Below are 23,134 nucleotides of genomic sequence, written 5' to 3' on the forward strand. Positions count from 1 at the left end.
TCTGTTTTTGTTTTGAGTTGTTTCTGCCACAGATTAGAGCAATATGACGTCCCAGGATTAGGAGGGAGAAAGCTATGTGGCTGATTACCTTACAGACCCTAAGGTCTACGGGGACTTGGAGCATTGTGGTTGGACCACGGAGGAAGAAGAAGACTACGAGCCTAAGCGGAAGGAGGAGACAAGCTCGGATGAAGATGAAGTCCCATTACCTCAACCTGGGGACATGCATGTGGAGTTTAAAAGGTCAAGCCTCCCTAATATAGCAAAGAAACCTAAGATCGAGTTTATCCCTTTTCACCTCTTGCAGGAGAACAAACAGGAACTATGCAAAAGGATATTAAGCCTTGAGCAGGAGATCGATGACCTAAGGTAGCAAAACTCTATCCTCAAGCGCAAATTAAGGAAGAGGCATACATCATCGATAATTCCATCATCACCACCTCCGAAGAAAGTGCCATAATTACATGGGTATGGGTACTCCCCTTGGCAACTGCCAAGCTTGGGGGAGGTGCCCCCGATATCGTATCACCATCACACTCCTATCTTTACCGTTTTTCTTAGTTCGATCCTTTTTGGTACTATCCTGATCTAGTAGAATAAAGTTTTAGTATGATCTAGTCTTGAGTTTTGCTTTATGATCCTTCTATGTAATTGAGTCCGTGAGCTATATATAATAAAATTAGTTTTGAGTCAAGGGCTTGGTTATCTTGCTATGATCTTGAGGGAATAAAAGAAAAATGAAGAATAAACAGATCATATTGATCTTATGAAGGGTAATGACTTCACATATAAATAGTATGCTGAATAAAAGCTGTTGGAAGTTGACAAACATAGTTTTGGTCATCGTTGCAATTAATAGGAAGTAATAAAGAAAGAGAGGTTTTCACATATAAATATACTATCTTGGACATCTTTTATGATTGTGAGCACTCATTAAAATATGACATGCTAAAGAGTTGATGTTGGACAAGGAAGACAACGTAATGGGTTATGTTTTCTTATATCTGAAATAAAGTATATTGTCATGGATCATCCAACATGTTGAGCTTGCCTTTCCCCCTCATTCTAGCCAAATTCTTTGCACCAAGTAGAGATACTACTTGTGCTTCCAAATATCCTTAAACCTAGTTTTGCCATGAGAGTCCACCATATCTAACTATGGATTGAGTAAGATCCTTCAAGTAAGTTGTCATGTTGCATGCAATAAAAATTCCTCTCTAAATAAGTAGGACTTATTAGTGTGGAGAAAATAAGCTTTATAAGATCTTATGATATGGAAGTAATAAAAGCGACGGACTGCATAATAAAGGTTCATATCACAAGTAGCAATATAAAGTGACGTTCTTTTGCAATAAGATTTCGTGCATCCAACCCTAAAAGCACATGATAACCTATGCTTCCCTCTGGGAAGGGCCTATCTTTTACTTTATGTCCTATACATTATGCAAGAGTCAAGGTGATCCTCACTTTTCCTTTTTACATTTTATCCTTTCGCAAGCACCTAGTGTTGGAAAGATCCTGATATATATATATATATATATCCAATTGGATGTTAGTTAGAATGAACTATTATTGTTGGCATTACCCTTGAGGTAAAAGGTTGGGAGGCAACACTATAAGCCCCTATCTTTCTCTGTGTCCGATTAAAACTCCATAACCATAAGTATTGCGTGAGTGTTAGCAATTGTGAAAGACTAAATGATACTTGAGTATGTGGACTTGCTGAAAAGCTCTTATATTGACTCTTTCCGATGTTATGATAATTTGCAATTGCCTCAATGACCAAGATCATAGTTTGTTAGTTTTTAATGAAGTTTCTGATTCATAATTGACATTGTGAATAGATTGTTACTTTATCATAAGAAATCGTATGACAATATTTATATATGTTGCTGTCATAAGAATGATCATGATGCCCTCATGTCCGTATTTTATTTTATCGACACCTCTATATCTAAACATGTGGACCTATTTTTCATTATTGGTTTCCGCTTGAGGACAAGCAAGGTCTAAGCTTGGGGGAGTTGATACGTCCATTTTGCATCATGCTCTTATATCGATATTTATTGCATTATGGGATGTTATTACACATTATTTCACAACACTTATGCATGTTCTCTCTTATTTTACAAGGTTTACATGAAGAGGGAGAATGCCGACAACGGGAATTCTGGGCCAGAAAAGGAGCAAATATTAGAGACCTATTATGTACAACTCCAAAAATCCTGAAACTCCATGGAAGTCATTTTTGGAATTAATAAAAAATACTGGCAAAAGAGTTTACAAGAGGGGGCCCACACCCTGGCCATGAGGGTGGAGGCGCACCCCCTGTCTCGTGGGCCACCTGGAAGGCCTCCGATGCCCATCTTCTACTATATGAAGTCTTTTACCCTGGAAAAAATGAAAAAAAGCTTTTGGGACAAAACACCATGGCCCCGAGGCGTAACCTTGGCGGAACCTATCTAGGGCTCCGGAGGAGCTATTCTACTGAGGAAACATCCCTCCGGGAGGGGGAAATCGTCACCATCGTCATCACCATCGATCCTCTAATTAGGAGGGGGTCAATCTCCATCAACATCTTCACCAGCACCATCTCCTCTCAAACCCTAGTTCATCTCTAGTATCCAATCTTTGTCCCAAAACCTCAGATTGGTACATGTGGGTTGCTAGTAGTGTTGATTACTCATTGTAGTTGATGCTAGTTGGTTTATTCGGTGGAAAATTATATGGTCAGATCCTTTATGCATATTAATACCCCTCTGATTATGAACATGAATATGATTTGTGAGTAGTTATGTTTGTTCCTGAGGACATGGGAGAAGTCTTGCTATAAGTAGTCATGTGAATTTGGTATTCGTTCGATATTTTGATGAGATGTATGTTTTCTTTCCTCTAGTGGTGTTATGTGAATGTCGACTACATGACATTTCACCATTATTTGGGCCTAGGGGAAGGCATTGGGAAGTAATAAGTAGATGATGGGTTGCTAGAGTGACAGAAGCTTAAACCCTAGTTTATGCGTTGCTCCGTAAGGGGCTGATTTGGATCCATATGTTTCATGGTATGGTTAGGTTTACCTTAATACTTCTTTTGTAGTTGCGGATGCTTGCAATAGGGGTTAATCATAAGTGGGATGCTTGTCCAAGGAAGGGCATTACCCAATCACCGGTCCACCCACATATCAAATTATCAAAGTAACGAACGCAAATCATATGAGCGTGATGAAAACTAGCTCGACGATAATTCCCATGTGTCCTCGTGAGCGCTTTCCTTCATATAAGAGTTTGTCCAGGCTTGTCCTTTGCTACAAAAAGGATTGGGCCACCTTGCTGCACCTTGTTTACTTTTGTTACTTGCTATCCGTTACAAATTATCTTATCACAAAACTATCTGTTACCGATAATTTCAGTGCTTGCAGAGAATACCTTACTGAAAACTGCTTGTCACTTCCTTCTGCTCCTCGTTGGGTTCAACACTCTTAATTATCGAAAGTACTACGATAGATCCCCTACACTTGTGGGTCATCATTGCACAATCTCATGGTCTAAGGAAATGATACTTGACACTAGAAAAGATCTTAGCAAACGAACTACATGATTTTGTGCTATGCTTAGGATTGGGTCTTGTCCATCACATCATTCTCCTAATGATGTCATCCCATTATCAACGACATCCAATGTCCATGGTCAGGAAACCACAACCATATATTGATCAATGAGCTAGTCAACTAGAGGATTACTAGGGACACATTACGGTCTATGTATTCACACATGTATTACGGTTTCCGGTTAATACAATTATAGAATGAACAACAGCCAATTATCATGAAACAAGAAATATAATAATAACCATTTTATTATTGCCTCTAGGGCATATTTCCAACACTAGGGGGGGTGGCCAAGGGGGAGGCTTGCCCCCCAAGCTAGGTGGGGGCGCCCACCTTAGAGTTTCCCCCAACCCTAGGCGCATGGGCCCAAGGGGGAGTTGGCGCCCAACCCACCTAGGGGCTGGTTCCCCTCCATATTCTGCCCATAGGGCCCTCCGGGGTAGGTGGACCCTCTCGGTGGACCCCCGGAACCCCTTTGGGGGTCCCGCTACAATACGGGTAACCCTCGAACAGTTGCTGCGACCGTATAAGGACTTCCCATATATAAATATTCATCTCCGGACTATTCCGGAACTCCTCATGACATTGGGGATCTCATCCGGGACTCCGAACAACCTTCGGTAACCACATACTATTTCCCATAACAACTCTAGCGTCACCGAGCCTTAAATGTGTAGACCCTACAGGTTCGGGAACCATGCAGACATGACTGAGACATCTCTCCGGCCAATAACCAACAGCGGGATCTGGATACCCATGTTAGCTCCCACATGTTCCACGATGATCTCATCGGATGAACCACGATGTCGGGGATTCAATCAATCCTGTATACAATTCCCTTTGTCCAGCGGTATGTTACTTGCCCGAGATTCGATCCTCGGTATCCCAATACCTCATTTAATCTCGTTACCGACAAGTCTCTTTAATCGTTCCATAACGCATGATCCCGTGACTAAGTCCTTAGTCACCTTGAGCTCATTATGATGATGCATTACCAAGTGGACCTAGAGATACCTCTCCGTCATACGAAGTGATAAATCCCAGTCTCGATTCGTGCCAACCCAACAGACAGTTTCGGAGATACCTGTAGTGCACCTTTATAGCCACCCAGTTATGTTGTGACGTTTGGTACACCCAAAGCATTCCTACAGTATCTGGGAGTTGCACAATCTCATGGTCTAAGGAAATGATACTTGACATTAGAAAAGCTCTTAGAAAACAAACTACACGATCTTGTGCTATGCTTAGGATTGGGTCTTGTCCATCACATTATTCTCCTAATGATGTGATCCCGTTATCAACGACATCCAATGTCCATGGTCAGGAAACCACAACCATCTATTGATCAACGATCTAGTCAACTAGAGGCTTACTAGGGACATATTATGGTCTATGTATTGACACATGTATTATGGTTTCTGGTCAATACAATTATAGCATGAACAACAGACAATTATCATGAACACAGAAATATAATAATAACCATTTTATTATTGCCTCTAGGGCATATTTCCAACAGTCTGCCACTTACACTAGAGTGAATAATCTAGTTACATTGTGATGAATTGAACACCCATAGAGTTCTGGTGTTGATCAGGTTTTGCTCGTGGAAGAGGTTTAGTCAACGGATCTGCGACATTCAGATCCGTATGCACTTTACAAATATCTATGTCTCCATCTTGAACGTTTTCACGAATGGAGTTGAAGCGACGCTTGATATGCCTAGTCTTCTTGTGAAACCTGGGCTCCTTGGAAAGGGCAATAACTCTAGTGTTGTCACAGAAGAGAGTCATTGGGCCCGACGCATTGGGAACAACTCCTAGGTTGGTGATGAACTCCTTCATCCAGATTGCTTCATGTGCTGCCTCTGAGGCTGCCATGTACTCCACTTCACATGTAGATCCCGCCACGATGCTTTGCTTGCAGCTGCACTAGCTGACTGCCCCACCATTCAAAATGTACGAGTATCCGGTTGGTGACTTGGAGTCATCCAGATCTGTGTTGAAGCTAGCATCGATGTAACCCTTTACGACGAGCTCTTCATCACCTCCATAAACAAGAAACATATCCTTAGTCCTTTTCAAGTACTTCATGATATTCTTGACTGCTATCCAGTGTTCCATGCCGGGATTACTTTGGTACCTCCCTACCAAACTTACGGCAAGGTTCACATCAGGTCTGGTACAGAGCATGGCATACATAATAGACCCTATGGCTGAGGCATAGGGGATGACACTCATCTTTTCTCTATCTTCTGTCGTGGTCGGGCATTGAGCCGTGCTCAATTTTACACCTTGCAATACAGGCAAGAACCCCTTCTTGGACTGATCCATATTGAACTTCTTCAATATCTTATCAAGGTATGTGCTTTGTGAAAGACCGATGAGGCGTCTCGATCTATCTCTATAGATCTTGATGCCTAATATGTAAGCAGCTTCTCCAAGGTCCTTCATTGAAAAACACTTATTCAAGCAGTCCTTTATGCTTTCCAAAAGTTCTATATCATTTCCCATCAGTAGTATGTCATCCACATATAATATGAGAAATGCTACAGAGCTCCCACTCACTTTCTTGTAAACACAGGCTTCTCCATAAGTCTGCATAAACCCAAACGCTTTGATCATTTCATCAAAGTGAATGTTCCAACTCCGAGATACTTTCACCAGCCCATAGATGGAGCACTGGATCTTGCACACATTGTCAGCATTCTTAGGATCGACAAAACCTTCCAGCTGCATCATATACAATTCTTCCTTAAGGAAACCAATAAGGAATGCCGTTTTGACGTCCATTTGCCATATCTCATAACCAAAGCGGAAAGTGCTAACATGATTCGGATGGACTTCAGCTTTGCTATGGGTGAGAAGGTCTCATCATAGTCAACCCCTTGAACTTGTCGATAACCCTTAGCGACAAGCCGAGCCTTATAGACAGTCACATTACCATCCGTGTCTGTCTTCTTCTTAAAGATCCATTTATTTTCTATGGCTTGCCGATCATCGGGCAAGTCTATCAAAGTCCATACTTTGTTTTCATACATGGATCATCTCAGATTTCATGGCTTCAAGCCATTTGTTGGAATCCGGGCACGCCATCGCTTCTTCATAGTTCGAAGGTTCACCGTTGTTTAACAACATGATTTCCAGGACAGGGTTGCCATACCATTCTGGTGTGGAACGTGTCCTTGTGGACCTACGAAGTTCAGTAGTTACTTGATCTAAAGTTTCATGATCATCATCATTAACTTCCTCTCTAATCGGTGCAGGCACCACAGAAACATCTTCCTGAGCTGCGCTACTTTTCGGTTCAAGAGGCAGTACTTCATCAAGTTCTACTTTCCTCCCACTTACTTATTTCGAGAGAAACTCTTTCTCCAGAAAGGATCCGTTCTTGGCAACAAAGATCTTGCCTTCGGATCTAAGGTAGAAGGTGTACCCAATGGTTTCCTTAGGGTATCCTATGAAGATACATTTTTCCGACTTGGGTTAGAGCTTTTCAGGTTGTAGTTTCTTGACATAAGCATCGCATCCCCAAACTTTTAGAAACGACAGCTTAGATTTCTTCCCAAACCATAATTCATACGGTGTCATCTCAACGGATTTAGATGGTGCCCTACTTAAAGTGAATGCGGCTGTCTCTAAAGCATAACCCCAAAACGATAGCGGTAAATTGATAAGAGACATCATAGATTGCACCATATCCAATAGAGTGCGATTACGACGTTCAGACACACCATTACACTGAGGTGTTCCAGGCGGCATGAGTTGTGAAACAATTCCACATTTCCTTAAGTGCGTACCAAACTCGTGACTCAAATATTCTACTCCACGATCTGATCGTAAGAAGTTTATTTTCCTGTCACGTCGATTCTCTACCTCACTCTGAAATTACTTGAACTTTTCAAAGGTCTCATACTTGTGTTTCATTAAGTGGATATACGCATATCTACTTAAGTCATCAGTGAGGGTGAGAACATAATGATAGCCAACCCGAGCTTCAACGCTCATTGGACCGCACACATCAGTATGTATTATTTCCAACAAGTTGGTTGCTTGCTCCATTGTTCCGGAGAACGGAGTCTTGGTCATTTTGCCCATGAGGCATGGTTCACACGTGTCAAATGATTCATAATCAAGAGACTCCAAAAGTCCATCTGCATGGAGTTCCTTCATGCATTTGACACCAATGTGACCAAGGCGGCAGCGCCACAAGTATGTGGGACTATCATTATCAACCTTACATCTTTTGGTATTAACACTATGAATATGTGTAACATCACGTTCGAGATTCAATAAAATAAACCATTGACTAGCGGGGCATGACCATAAAACATATCTCTCATATAAATAGAACAACTATTATTCTAGGATTTAAATGAGTAGCCATCTCACATTAAACGAGGTCCAAATACAATGTTCATGCTCAAAGCTGGCACTAAATAACAATTATTGTGGTTTAAAACTAATCCCGTAGGTAGATGTAGAGGTAGCGTGTCGACGGCGATCACATCGACCTTGGAACCATTCCCGACGCGCATAGTCACCTCGTCCTTCGCCAGTCTCCGCTTATTCCGCAGCTCCTATTTTGAGTTACAAATATGAGCAACCGCACCAGTATCAAATACCTAGGAGCTACTACGAGCGCTGGTAAGGTACACATAAATAACATGTATATCACATATACCTTTGGTGTTGCCGGCCTCCTTATTCGCTAAGTACTTGGGGCAGTTTCGCTTCCAGTGACCATTTCCCTTGCAACAAAAGCACCGAGTCTCGGGCTTGGGTCCATTGTTTGTCTTCTTCCCGACAACTGATTTACCGGGCGCGGCAACTCCCTTGCCGTCCTTCTTGAAGTTCTTTTACCCTTGCCTTTCTTTAAACTAGTGGTCTTATTCACCATCAACACTTGATGTTCCTTTTTGATTTCCACCTCCACTGATTTCAACATTGAATATAACTCCGAAATGGACTTCTCCATCCCTTGCATATTGTAGTTCATCCCAAAGCTCTTGTAGCTAGGTGGGAGCGATTGGAGGATCCTGTCAATGACCGAGTCATCTGGAAGATTAACTCCCAGCTGAGACAAATAGTTGTGGAACCCAGACATAGTGAGTATATGCTCGCTGATAGAACTGTTTTCCTCCATCTTACAACTATAGAACTTGTCGGAGACTTCATATCTCTCGACCCGGGCATGAGCTTGGAAATGCATTTTTAGGTCTTGGAACATCTCATATGCTTCGTGCTGCTCAAAACGCTTTTGGAGCCCCGGTTCTAAGCTGTAAAGCATGCCACACTGAACCAGGGAGTAATCATCACTACGCGACTGCCAGGCATTCATAACGTCTTGAGTTGCTGGGAAAATGGGTGCGTCACCTAGCGGTGCTTCAAGGACATATGCTTTCTTGGCAGCTATGAGGACGATCCTCAAGTTTCAGACCCAGTCCGTATAGTTTCTACCATCGTCTTTCAGCTTGTTTTTCTCTAGGAATGCGTTGAAGTTGAGGGCGACATTAGGGTGGGCCATTTGATCTACAAGACATATTGTAAAGATATTTTAGACTATGTTCATGATAATTAAGTTCATATAATCAAATTATTTAATGAACTCCCACTCGGATAGACATCCCTCTAGTCATCTAAGTGATACATGATCCGAGTCAACTAGGCCATGTCCGATCATCACGTGAGACGGACTAGTCATCATCGGTGAACATCTCCATGTTGATCGTATCTACTATATGACTCATGTTCGACCTTTCGGTCTCTCGTGTTCCAAGGCCATGTCTATACATGCTATGCTCGTCAAGTCAACCTAAGTGTTTTGTATGTGTAAATATGGCTTACACCCGTTGTATGCGAACGTTAGAATCTATCACACCCGATCATCATGTGGTGCTTCGAAACAACGAACTTTCGCAATGGTGCACAGTTAGGGGGAACACTTTCTTGAAATTTTAGTGAGGGACCATCTTATTTATGCTATCATCGTTCTAAGAAAATAAGATGTAAACATGACAAACATCACATGCAAATCATAAAGTGACATGATATGGCTAATATCATCTTGCGCCTTTGATCTTCATCTTTGAGGCGCGGAATGATCACCTTCGTCACCGGCATGACACCATGATCTCCATCATCATGTCTTCATGAAGTTGTCTCGCCAACTATTACTTATACTACTATGGTTAACAGTTAGCAATAAAGTAAAGTAATTACATGGCGTTTTCATTGACACGCAGGTCATACAATAAGTTAAGACAACTCCTATGGCTCCTGTCAGTTGTCATACTCATCGACATGCAAGTCGTGATTCCTATTACAAGAACATGATCAATCTCATACATTACATATATCATTTGTCACATCCTTTTGCCATATCACATCACATATCATACCCTGCACAAAAAAGTTAGATGTCCTCTAATTGTTGTTGCATGCTTTACGTGGCTGCTATGGGTTTCTAGCAAGAACGTTTCTTACCTACGCAAAAGCCACAATGGTGATATGCAAATTGCTATTTACCCTTCATAAGGACCCTTTTCATCGAATCCGATCCGACTAAGGTGGGAGAGACATACACCCGCTAGCCACCTTATGCAACAAGTGCACGTCAGTCGGTGGAACCTGTCTCACGTAAGTGTATGTGTAAGGTCAGTCCGGGCCGCTTCATCCCACAATGCCGTCGAATCAAGATAAGACTATTATCGATAAGCAAATTGAACAAACCAATGCCCACAACTACTTTGTGTTCTACTCATGCATAGAATCTACACATATACCTAGCTCATGATGCCACTATTGGGTAACATAGCAATAATTGCAAATTTTCCTACGTATCACCAAGATCAATGTAGTAGATTCTAGCAATGAGAGAGAGAGAGAGAGAGATAAGGAGTGCATCTTCATACCTTTGAAGATCGCTAAGCGGAAGCGTTACAAGAACGCGGATGATGGAGTCGTACTCGTGGCGATTCAAATCGCGGAAGATCCGATCTAGCGCCAAACGGACGGTGCCTACGCGTTCAACACATGTACAACCTGTGGACGTCTCCTCCTTCTTGATCCAGCAAGGGGAGAGGAGAAGTTGAGGGAGAGCTCCGGAAGCATGACGGCGTGGTGATGGAGCTTGTGGTATTTCTGCAGGGCTTCGCCAAGCTCTACGGAGGAGGAGGAGGTGTTGGGGAAGGAGGGGTTGCACCATGGGAAGGGGTGCGGCAGCCCTCGCCCCCACTATTTATAGGGGAAGGGGAGAGGGGCCGTCCCCCTTAGATCCCATCTAAGGGGGGGAGGCGGCCAAGGGGGAGGCTTGCCCCCCCAATCTAGGTGGGGGCGCCCCCCTTAGGGTTTCCCCCAACCCTGGGCACATGGGCCCTAGGCGGAGTTGGCACCCAGCCCATCTAGGGGCTGGTTTCCCTCCATATTCAGCCCATAGGGCCCTCCGGGGTAGGTGGACCCTCCTGGTGGACCCCTGGAACCCCTTCGGTGGTCCCGGTACAATACCGGTAACCCCCGAACACTTCTGGCGACCTAATAAGGACTTCCCATATATAAATCTTCATCTCCGGACTATTCTAGAACTCCTCATGGCATCAAGGATCTCATCCGAGACTCCGAACAACCTTCAGTAACCACATACTATTTCCCATAACAACTCTAGCGTCACCGAACCTTAAGTGTGTAGACCCTACGGGTTCGGGAACCATGCAGACATGACCGAGACATCTCTCCGGCCAATAACCCACAGCGGGATCTGGATACCCATGTTAGCTCTGCTACCTCTTGAGCATGCGTTGGTTTTTCCCTTGAAGAGGAAAGGGTGATGCAGCAAAGTAGCGTATGTATTTCCCTTAGTTTTTTAGAACCAAGCTATCAATCTAGTAGGAGTCTACACTCCAAGTCCCTCATACCTACACAAACAAACAAGAACCTCGCAACCAACGTGATAAAGGGGTTGTCAATCCCTTCACGGCCACTTGCGAAAGTGAGATCTGATAGAGATAATAAGATAAGATAAATATTTTTGGTATTTTGATGATGTAGATTGGAAAGTACAGATTGCAAAATAAAGTAGATCAAAAACTTATTTGATGGAAAATAGACCCGGGGCCATAGGTTTCACTAGTGGCTTCTCTCAAGATAGCATAAGTATTATGGTGGGCGAACACATTACTGTTGAGCAATTGATAGAAAAGTGCATAGTTTTGAGAATATCTATGCATGATCATGTATATAGGCATCACGTCCGTGACAAGTAGATTGAAATGATTCTGCATCTACTACTATTACTCCACACATTGACCGCTATCCAGCATGCATCTAGAGTATTAAGTTCATAAGAACAGAGTAACGCATTAGGCAAGATGACATTATGTAGAGGGATAAACTCAAGCAATATGATATAAACCCCATCTTTTTATCCTCGATGGCAACAATACAATACGTGCCTTGCTGCCCCTGCTATCACTGGGAAAGGACACGGCAAGATTGAACCCAAAGCTAAGCACTTCTCCCATTGCAAGAAAGATCAATCTAGTAGGCCAAACCAAACTGATAATTTGAAGAGACTTGCAAAGATAACCAATCATACATAAAAGAATCCAGAGGAGATTCAAATATTTCTCATAGATAAACTTGATCATAAACCCACAATTCATCAGATCTAGACAAACACACCACAAAAAGAGTTACATCAACTAGATCTCCCAGAAGATCGAGGAGAACATTGTATTGAGATTCAAAGAGAGAGAAGAAGCCATGTAGCTAATAACTATGGACCCGAAGGTCTGTGGTAAACTACTCACAACTCATCAGAGGGGCGTTGGCGTTGATGTAGAAGCCCACCGTGATCGATTACCCCTCCGTCGGAGCGCCGGAAAAGGCTCCAAGACAGGACCTCATGGGAACAGAAGGTTGCGGTGGTGGAAATAGGGTTTCGTAGTGCTCCTGGATGTTTCCAGGGTACGTAGATATATATAGGCGAAGGAAGACGGTCAAGGGAGCCACGAGGGGCCCATGAGGGTGGGGCGCTCCCACCCCTCTAGGGCGCGCCTCCCGGCCTTGTGGCTTCCTTGTCTGCTTCTTGACGTCCACTCCAAGTCTCCTGGATTGCGTTTGTTCAAAAAATAACTCTCCAGAAGGTTTCATTCTGTTTGGACTCCGTTTGATATTCCTTTTCTGCGAAACACTGAAATAGGAAAAAAAATAGCAATTTGGGCTGGGCTCCAGTTAATAGGTTAGTCCCAAAAATGATATAAAGTATATAGTAAAGCCCATAAACATCCAAAACAGGTAATATAATAGCATGGAACAATCAAAAATTATAGATACGTTGGAGACATATCAAGCTCCCACATGTTCCACAATGATCTCATCGGATGAACCACGATGTCGGGGATTCAATCAATCCCGTATACAATTCCCTTTGTCCACCGGTATGTTACTTGCCCGAGATTCGATCGTCGGTATCCCAATACCTCATTCAATCTCGTACCGGCAAGTCTCTTTACTTGTTCCGTAACGCATGATCCCATGACTAACTCCTTAGTCACATTGAGCTCATTATGATGATGCATTACCGAGTGGGCCCAGAGATACCTCTCCGTCATACGGAGTGACAAATCCCAGTCGCGATTCTTGCCAACCCAACAAACACTTTTGGAGATACATGTAGTGCACCTTTATAGCCACCCAGTTACGTTGTGACGTTTGATACACCCAAAGCATTCCTACGGTATCCGGGAGTTGCACAATCTCATGGTCTAAGGAAATGATACTTGACATTAGAAAAGCTCTTAGCAAACGAACTACACGATCTTGTGCTATGCTTAGGATTGGGTCTTGTCCATCACATCAGTCTCCTAATGATGTGATCCCATTATCAACGACATCCAATGTCCATGGTCAGGAAACCACAACCATCTATTGATCAATGAGCTAGTCAACTATAGGCTTACTAGGGACATCTTATGGTCTATGTATTCACACATGTATTACGGTTTCTGGTCAATACAATTATAGCATGAACAACAGACAATTATCATGAACAAGGAAATATAATAATAACCATTTTATTATTGCCTCTAGGGCATATTTCCAACACATCTCCAACGTCCCCCCACATCCTCCTCCTTCTCCCCCTCCTCCTCCTCCTCGTCGACCTCATCCTCCTTCACCTCCAAGTCCTCGTCCGGATCCACCGCGTCTGGAGGTAGCCCTATGGTGATCTGGGCTTCGCGCCTTGCTCGGATATGCTCAAGGAGTTGTAGCCGGTGTACCAGTGTTAGATATGGATGTCTACTCTTGGCCGCTGCATCAACATGGTTGAGAAGAGGAGAAGAGGAAAATATGGGTAGTGGTGTCTCATGGAGAGAAAAATAGGATTTGGGCATGCCTCCTTGCTGTCCAAGCGATGTTGAATTCGGTCACGGCTATGTACACGATGCATTTCTTGGGCTCCTTGCAGTGCCTGGATCTAGTGTCCCTTAGTGATTTTGGTGTATTGAAGACTTATAGGTTAAGGAACTAATATGTTTGTGAGTATACACAGGCTCTATAAGTCGATGAGGAGTTTGATATTTACAGTGAAAGTCGACCCCTAAAAATGAATGTCTTCGGCTGAAGACTTTGGTTCTCCTGAAGATTTTGAAAGTGAAGAAATTGGTGTAACCTTGAAGACTTGGATATTCATGCGAGGATTATGAAGCGTGAAGACTTTTGTTTTCATAGTTTCATTTTCTCTGTCTCGAGTCATAGGAAACACCGCATTGTTAAGGGGGGTCGAGGTAATACTAAGGAAACTGATTTCCAAGTGATGCTCATCTCAAAATCCCACACCTAACCAATCCTTTCGAGTGAAGCCATTGCAAATCTCATATCAGTTCAGTCAATTTCTTCAGTTACAGAGACGAAGATCTTCTGGTCTCTGAGGAATTTTTTCTGGCTGAGAAGTTAGGAATTCGCCAGTGCGGATTGCCTACATAGTGAGGAACATGATAGCCCTGAGGAATTCGAACCTCAAGTCCGACCGTTGTTGTGCTACGCACTAGCTGTCCAAAATATCCTACCACCTAACGGTCATATCCTGGAAGGGCATTTATGTCTTACCATGTTGGGTTGCTCCCTAGGCTATAAATAGCTGCCCCCTACAACCACTAGCTGGTTGGCTACTCCGAGGGAAACTAACACTTGTCAATTGAGAGCATCCCATCCTCCGAGGACTTTGAGCGAAAATCATCAAGTGAGGAAAGCCCAAATCCCAAACCCAAACCTACAAACCCAAAGTGATTGAGCATCATTGAAGAGATTGTTCCTGTGTGGAACCGACGCTTGTTACCTTTGAGGACTGTGTATCCTCCAGATGGTTAGGCGTCATGGTCTGAGCATCCAAGAGGAATTGTGGATTTCCTAGTGACCAAGTCTGTGAAGGTTTGGAAGTCACTAGTGAAAACTTACCACGATTGTTGTGTGAGGTCTGTGTGATCTTAGCTCAAGGAGAATACGGTGAGGACTATGTGTCCGGGACTGTGTGTACTCGAGTTTAAATACTCAGCCGCTCCAACCAGACGTACAACTGTCACAGTAGTTGGAACTAGTCTACCAAATCATTATCTTCACCAAGCCTACCAGTTCTATTTCCTCAACCCTTTCATTTCCTCAATTCATATGTTGATGAACCTGATCATTCCTGTTTGAAGACTTTGACTGAAGACTTTCTGAATTTCCTCAATCATATTTCTTCATTCACTTGGTCTTCATCCTGCTTATCCTGTGTTTACGCTTTCTGTACTCTGTGTCTGTATTTCATTTCATCATGATGACTATGCTTTTGCTCTCTGATGCTTATACCTGAGTACATATTTCGCTGCTAGTTGTTCGTAACTTAGGAATTTCCTCACCTTGAAATTCCTCAGTGATGAATTTGTAAAAATCGCCTATTCACCCCCCTCTAGTCGACTTAACGCACTTTCAATTGGTATTAGAGCAAGGTACTCCCTTGTTCTTTGTGATTTTGGTTTAACCACCTGGAGTTTTAGTTATGTCGACTGCAGGAATGAAGAAAGTGTCATGCCCCATCTTTGACGGTCATGAGTATCCCAAGTGGAAGGCCATGATGAAGAAGCGACTCATGGCAATGAACAGTGAGCTGTGGACCGTCACTGAGATTGGTCTTACCGATCTATGCAAGATGGCGGAGGCTGATGATATTCGCAAATACACTCTACTCAACCTCACGGCGAAGGATGTCATCTGCTCTTGTTTGTCCCAAAATCAGTTCAGGAACATCATGCATCTGAACCATGCGAAGCTTATCTGGGACCGACTCTCTGAAGTCTACGAAGGTCATCGTACTCATCATGATCCGTGGTTTGAGGATTTCAAGGAATCTCTCAAGGAGATGACTTTCGCACCTGAATCATCATCCACTTCACCATGCCTTATGGCAAAGGGTGCCAAGGTAACTGAATGCTACCTTTCTGAATCTAGTGATGATGAACCGGGTGATGAATTTGGACCTAGCTATGTCAAACTTGCTTCCCTTTCCACTAAACAACAAAGAGCTCTTGGAAAACTTCAAAACATGCTTGATGAAAGCAATGATATGTTGGGTGAGGAATTGGATCGAACTAAGGCTTTGATTGATAGTCTTCAAAAACTTCAGTCTAAGTTTGACAACCTTCAAAATCATCATAACACTCTCTTAACTGATCATGAGAAGATGTCTTATGAATTTCTTCAGAGAAAGCAAGATCTTGAGAAGTTAAAAGTGAGTTATGAAGATCTTCAGAAGGAGAATGATTCATTGCTTGCTCAACAGACTAGTCCCGCTCAGGAAAAATTTATTCCACCATGTCTAAAATGCATTGAGCGTGAATCTGCTAATTCATCACCTGAATGTTCAAATGGTTCTATTGCTGCAAATTCTTCAACTGTCTCTGTGGTCACAAATTCCTCATCTGAGGATACCACAAGTATCACTGATGGTAATGCAGGGATGAAGGAATTGTATGTGACCGGCATTTACAAAAGCCTCAAAGGGCATCAGACTCTATGTGATGTGCTCAAAAAGCAGTTCTTGAACAGGAACCCTGGGAAAGAGGGTATTGCCTTTGAGAGGAAACTCAATGCTGATGGGACCTACTAGAAACCTGAGAAGTATCCCATAACCTCATGGGTTGCTACGAAAGGACCTCCTGTAGATCCATGCACTTTATCTGGCGTTACTTGTGATTCTTCATATTTCTCTGATGAGTCATTTGACTCCAACTATAAATTGTTCAAGAATCAGAATGGTGAAGTATTTGCTCGATATGTTGGAACTAACTACAGGAACGGTCCCCCAATGAAGGAAATCTGGGTTCCCAAAAGGTGCCTCGAAAATCTTCAGGTGAATGTCATCATGATACCACCTATGAGGAATAGGAACCCCAGATCAAATTCTTCATATGGATCAAATTCCTCACATGGATCAAAATCCTCATATGAACATCATCATGCTAACACTTTTGTTTCGCAGGTTAAGTCTAAAGGCCATGAATATGTGCATTATTCTTCAAACCATTATGTTCATAAGTCCTCGAAGAATTTCTCTGCTTATTCACATGCTTATCCTAACCACTCTTCTATGAAATGAAGTGCACTGGCTTCAATGCCATCTTTTTCTTATGGAGCTCGCAGAATGATGAATTCTTTGCCACCCCTCCAGATGTGGGTGGTGAATAAAAAGAAATAATCTCTTATGCACGGTCAGGTCTCCAGACGAACTTAATCGTCTGAAGAAATTGTTGGAGACTTGAATGTGCTTGAATGGACGCAAGCTAATCATGAAGAAATGAATCTCTCATTTCTCACGTCCTCATATTACTATGTCTATTATTGTTGATGAAATTGATATCATATTCTTCACTGATGAAGTATATGGGTTCGTAAGTTGCACTAATTCATCTGCAGGATGAACAACCTAAAGCTACTGAGTGGGTCCTCGATAGTGGATGCACAAACCACATGACCGGTGATAGGAACTTGTTGATGGACACTGATTTGTCACCATCTCATCTGAAGCATAGCACCTATGCTGACAAAGGCAAAGGAAAGGTATTGGGCCTAGGTAAGGTTGCGATCTCAAAGGATAGACACATGGACAAAGTCATGCTTGTCGAGTCCTTAAGATTCAACCTCATGTATGTCTCAATGCTTTGTGATCTTGATATGGTTGTTGTCTTTGGCAAATATCGTTGCATTGTGTTGATGGAATCTGACAATTCCAAAGTCTTCAAAGGCTTTAGGAAAGGAGATTTGTATATTGTTGATTTCTTTGCAGGACCACAGCCTGCCACATGTCTACTTGCAAAAGCTTCAAAATGTTGGCTATGGCATCGACGACTTGGTCATGCTGGGATGAGGAACTTGCATACACTCACGAAGAAGAAGCATGCCATTGGCATCGAGGGTGTCAAATTCCTCAAAGATCATCTTTGTGGGACTTGTGAGGCTGGAAAGATCACCAGAGCCAAGCATCCCTCGAAGACTATCATGACCACGTATCGTCCCTTTGAATTACTTCATATGTATCTCTTTGGCCCTACTCATTATGCCATGTTCTCTAGTTCTGCATCATTTTATTGCTTTGTCATAGTTGATGACTATTCTCGTTACACATGGGTGCATATCATCACTTACAAAAATGAAGTGCAAGAAGTCTTCAGACGATTTTCCTCAAGAGCTTCCACTAACTTCGGTGTGAAGATCAAGCAGATCAGGAGTGATAATGGAACTGAGTTCAAGAACACTAGTCTCGATGAGTATCTTGATATACTTGGTATTACTCACGAGTTATCTGCTCCCCATACTCCTCAGTAGAATGGCATTGTGGAGCACAAGAACAGAACTCTTGTTGAGATGGCTCGCACCATGCTTGATGAATACAAGACACCTCAGCGCTTCTGTCCTGAAGCCATTAAGCATGCCACATCATCAACATGGTATATCTTCACAAAGTCTTCAAAAAGACCTCATATGAACTCCTCACTGACAAGAAACCCAATGTAAGTTATTTCAAAGTCTTTGGTGCTAAATGCTGGATTAGACATCCTTATCATCACTCTAAATTTGCACCGAAAGCACATGATGGTTTTATGCTTGGTTACGAAAAGGACTCACACACCTACAGAGTCTTCAACATCAATCATCACAAGATTGTTGAAACTGTAGATGTTTGGTTCGATGAAACTAATGGCTTGCAAAGAGAGAACCTACCTCCTGTGCTAGATGAAATGTCACCTATGGAATCCATCAAGTTCAAAGCTACTAAGGATATCATCCCTACCAACGAATGTGCTGAAGAAGTCATTCCGGATCATGAAGAAAATCACACTGGTGCTGTTGAAGAAACTAGTCCTGAAGAAATTGATCGGCCAAAGCAAAATCTTCAACTTGCACATCCTCGAGTTGCAAACGAAGTGTGGATCGAGAAGATCACCGATGACATCAACGCACCAGGTCCTCTCACGCGCTCAAAAGCTTCACATTTATCTAACTTTTCCGGCATTTTGCGTTTGTCTCTATCACAGAACCCACGAAAGTTGATGAAGCATTCATGGAATCTGAGTGGATTCAAGCCATGCAAGATGAATTGCATCAATTCGAGCTCAACAATGTGTGGGAGCTTGTCAAGCGACCATACCCACGCAAGCACAACATCATCAGTAACAAAGGGATCTATCGCAACAAACAAGATGAAAATGGCCTTGTGGTGAGGAATAAGGCTCGTCTTGTACCTCAAGGCTACACACAGATTGAAGGAATTGATTTTGATGTAACTTTTGCACCTGTTGCTAGACTTGAGGCTATTCGCATATTGCTTTCTTACGCTAACCATCATAATATCATCTTACATCAAATGGATGTGAAAATTGCATTCCTCAATGGTAAGCTTGAGGAAGAAGTATATGTTGCTCAACCACCAGGTTTTGAGGATCCAAAATTTCTAGATCACGTCTACAGACTCAACAAGGCGCTTTATGGCCTCAAGCAAGCACCTCGGGCATGGTATGACACACTGAAGGAATTCCTCATGAAGAAAGGCTTCAAACCCAGTTCACTTGATCCATCTCTTTTCACCAAAGCATATGATGAAGAATTATTCCTGTGCCAAATATATGTTGATGATATTATCTTTGGCTGTACTAACCAATGTTACAGTGACGAATTTGCCTATATGATGAGTGAAAAATATCAAATGTCTATGATGGGAGAATTGAAATTCTTCTTAGGTCTTCAAATTCGTCAACAATACAACGGCATATTCATATCTCAGGAGAAATACCTCAAGGATGTGTTGAGGAAATTCGACATGCAAGATTGCAAAGGCGTCAAAATCTTCATGCCCACAAGTGGCCATCTATGCACTGATGAAAATGGTAAAGACTTCGATCAAAAGGTATACCGCTCCATGATTGGCTCTTTATTGTACCTATGTGCATCTAGGCCCGATATTATGCTTAGTGTTTGCATGTGTGCCCGATTTCTAGCTACACCGAAGGAATCACACCATAAGGTTGTGAAGCATATTCTTCGATATCTAGCTCACACACCAACACTTGGATTAAGGTATCCCAAGGGCTCTTCCTTTGATCTCATTGGATATTCAGACTCTGACTATGCTGGTGATCGGGTGGACCGCAAGTCAACATCATGCGCATGTCATTTCCTCGGATGATTCTTGGTATGTTGGTCCTTGAAGAAATAGAACTATGTATCACTCTCAACTACTGAAGCTGAATACATTGCTACTGGATCTTGCTATGCTCAATTGCTATGGATGAAGCAAACTCTCAATGACTATGGCATCAATGTGAAGAATGTGCCACTCTACTGCGACAATGAGAGTGCTATAAAAATTGCTCACAACCCAGTTCAGCACTCGAAGACAAAGAACATCCAGATTCATCATCATTTTCTTCCTGACCATGTGTTGAAGGGTGACATCTCCATTGACCACGCAAATACTGAAGACCAGCTGGCCGATATCTTCACAAATCCCTTGGATGAGATGAGATTTAGCAAGTTGTGGTGTGAGCTAAATATCTTAGAATCTTTGGATGATCTTTGAAAAGGACACACATCCTAACACTTATGCAAACTTGATGACTTAGATGTGCAACACACGAAGTAACATTTTTCTTCAATCAATGAAGACTAACCCTATAAGTGTGATGAAATTAATGAAGAATTTGATTCTCAGAACCCTACGACAATTGTATGCCGTGTCTGAAATCATCATTCTTATACGGTGGGCTACGCCACCAACCAAAGTTGAAAATTTTCAATTTGAGTTTTTCTTCATTTTTGAAATTCCTCACTTTTTCAAGTTCTTCAACTTTGCATTGTCTTCACTCTTTCCATCATTGTTCTTCATTGACTATATATATATATATATATATATATATATATATGAGTTTATGTCCTCTACAACATTCACTTATTGCTAATTCTTCAAGTTTATTTTTCTGCAAAGTGAATGTGATCGGACCCCTTCCCCCTCTATGCTAAACTCAACCCAGTCTGTTCACAAATTCTTCATGTGCGTTCTATTTTGAAACCCGTTCAAAATCTTCACTGTGTCCTTGTCAGCTGAAGAAATTGTGAACGAAACTTTAATATATTCTATTATGAATTTTCGGCTTTTGCCGCTCAAACCATTACACATCCCTCGATAAGAGTTATCTACTCACCCACGATCTTACAAGATCTCCACAGCACTGTACGTGGGTGACACATGTCGCTAGGATGAGAAGGGTCAGGGGCACGTTCATCCATTTTCCTCGGGCGAGCAGTTTTTCCCTATGGCTATAAATACACCTCACCCTCCTCAGACTGCATTTACCCCGCTCAATCTCACTCCCCTCGCTCGAGCTCTCAAGCCCTAGCGCCGCCGCTACCTTCATCGTCACCGGCGAGGAAGAGCTTCACTGCCTCGACCTCGTCGCTGTCGTACTCGCGCCGGCCGTAGACATCTTCTCTCCGTCGCCGCCGTAGTCGTCTTACTCTGCCAAGTTAGGGCGTGGAAGATCTGGACTGACGAACTTCTCAATCTACACTCCTAGTTCATCGTGTTCTTTGTCAAGGGTAATTAAAAGTTACTTTTAATGCCTTTGTTATTACTGATGATTTTTATTAAATCTTCAAAAGGTGTTTATTCTTCAACTTCCACACTCTAAACACCTCGCACAAACATCTGTTCTTAATCTGTTTCTTTAAGTGAAATTTTTCTTCAAGATTACGAAGGCAATAATAAAGTTGTTATTTATATTTCCTTATATCATGACACATGTTTGTTATTCATGCTAGAATGTATTAACCGGAAACTTAGTACATGCGTGAATATATAGACAAATAGAATGTCACTAGTATGCCTCTTCTTAACTAGCTCGTTGAATCAAAGATGGTTAAGTTTCCTAGCCATAGACATGAGTTGTCATTTGATTAACGGGATCACATCATTAGATAATGATGTGATTGACTTGACCCATTCCGTTAGCTTAGCACTTGATCGTTTAGTATGTTGTTATTACTTTCTTCATGACTTATACATGTTCCTATGACTATGAGATTATGCAACTCCCGAATACGGGAGGAACACTTTGTGTGCTACCAAACGTCACAACGTAACTGGGTGATTATAAAGGTGCTCTACAGGTGTCTCCGATGGTACTTGTTGAGTTGGCATAGATCAAGATTAGGATTTGCCACTCCGATTGTCGGAGAGGTATCTCTGGGCCCTCTCGGTAATGCACATCACTATAAGCCTTGCAAGCAATGTGACTAATGAGTTAGTTGCGGGATGATGCATTACGGAACGAGTAAAGAGACTTGCCGGTAAAGAGATTGAACTAGGTATTGAGATACCGACGATCGAATCTCGGGCAAGTAACATACCGATGACAAAGGGAACAACGTATGTTGTTATGCGGTATCAACCGATAAAGATCTTCGTAGAATATGTAGGAGCCAATATGAGCATCCAGGTTCCGCTATTGGTTATTGACCGGAGACATGTCTCGGTCATGTCTACATAGTTCTCGAACCTGTAGGGTCCACACGCTTAACGTTCAGTGACGATCATTATTATGAGTTAATGTGTTTTGATGTACCGAAGGTAGTTCGGAGTCCCGGATATGATCATGGAGTGAAGAGGAGTCTTGAAATGGCCGAGACATAAATATCGATATATTGGATGACTATGTTTGGACTTCAGAAGGGTTCCGGGCAAGTTCGGACATATACCGGAGTACTAGGGGGGTTACCGGAACCCCCCGGGGAGTGTAATGGGCCTACTGGGCCTTGGTGGAGAAGAGGAGGGGCGGCCAGGGCAGGCCGCATGCCCCCTCCCCCTCTAGTCCGAATTGGACAAGGAGGGGGGTGGCGTCCCCCTTTCCTTCCTCCTCTCTTCTTCCCTTCCCCCTTGTCCTACTCCTACTAGGAAAGAAGGAGTCCTACTCCCGGTGGGAGTAGGACTCCCCCCTTG

Source organism: Triticum aestivum, chromosome 3B (assembly GCF_018294505.1).
Source record: "Triticum aestivum cultivar Chinese Spring chromosome 3B, IWGSC CS RefSeq v2.1, whole genome shotgun sequence".
NCBI classification, from domain to species: Eukaryota; Viridiplantae; Streptophyta; class Magnoliopsida; order Poales; family Poaceae; genus Triticum; species Triticum aestivum.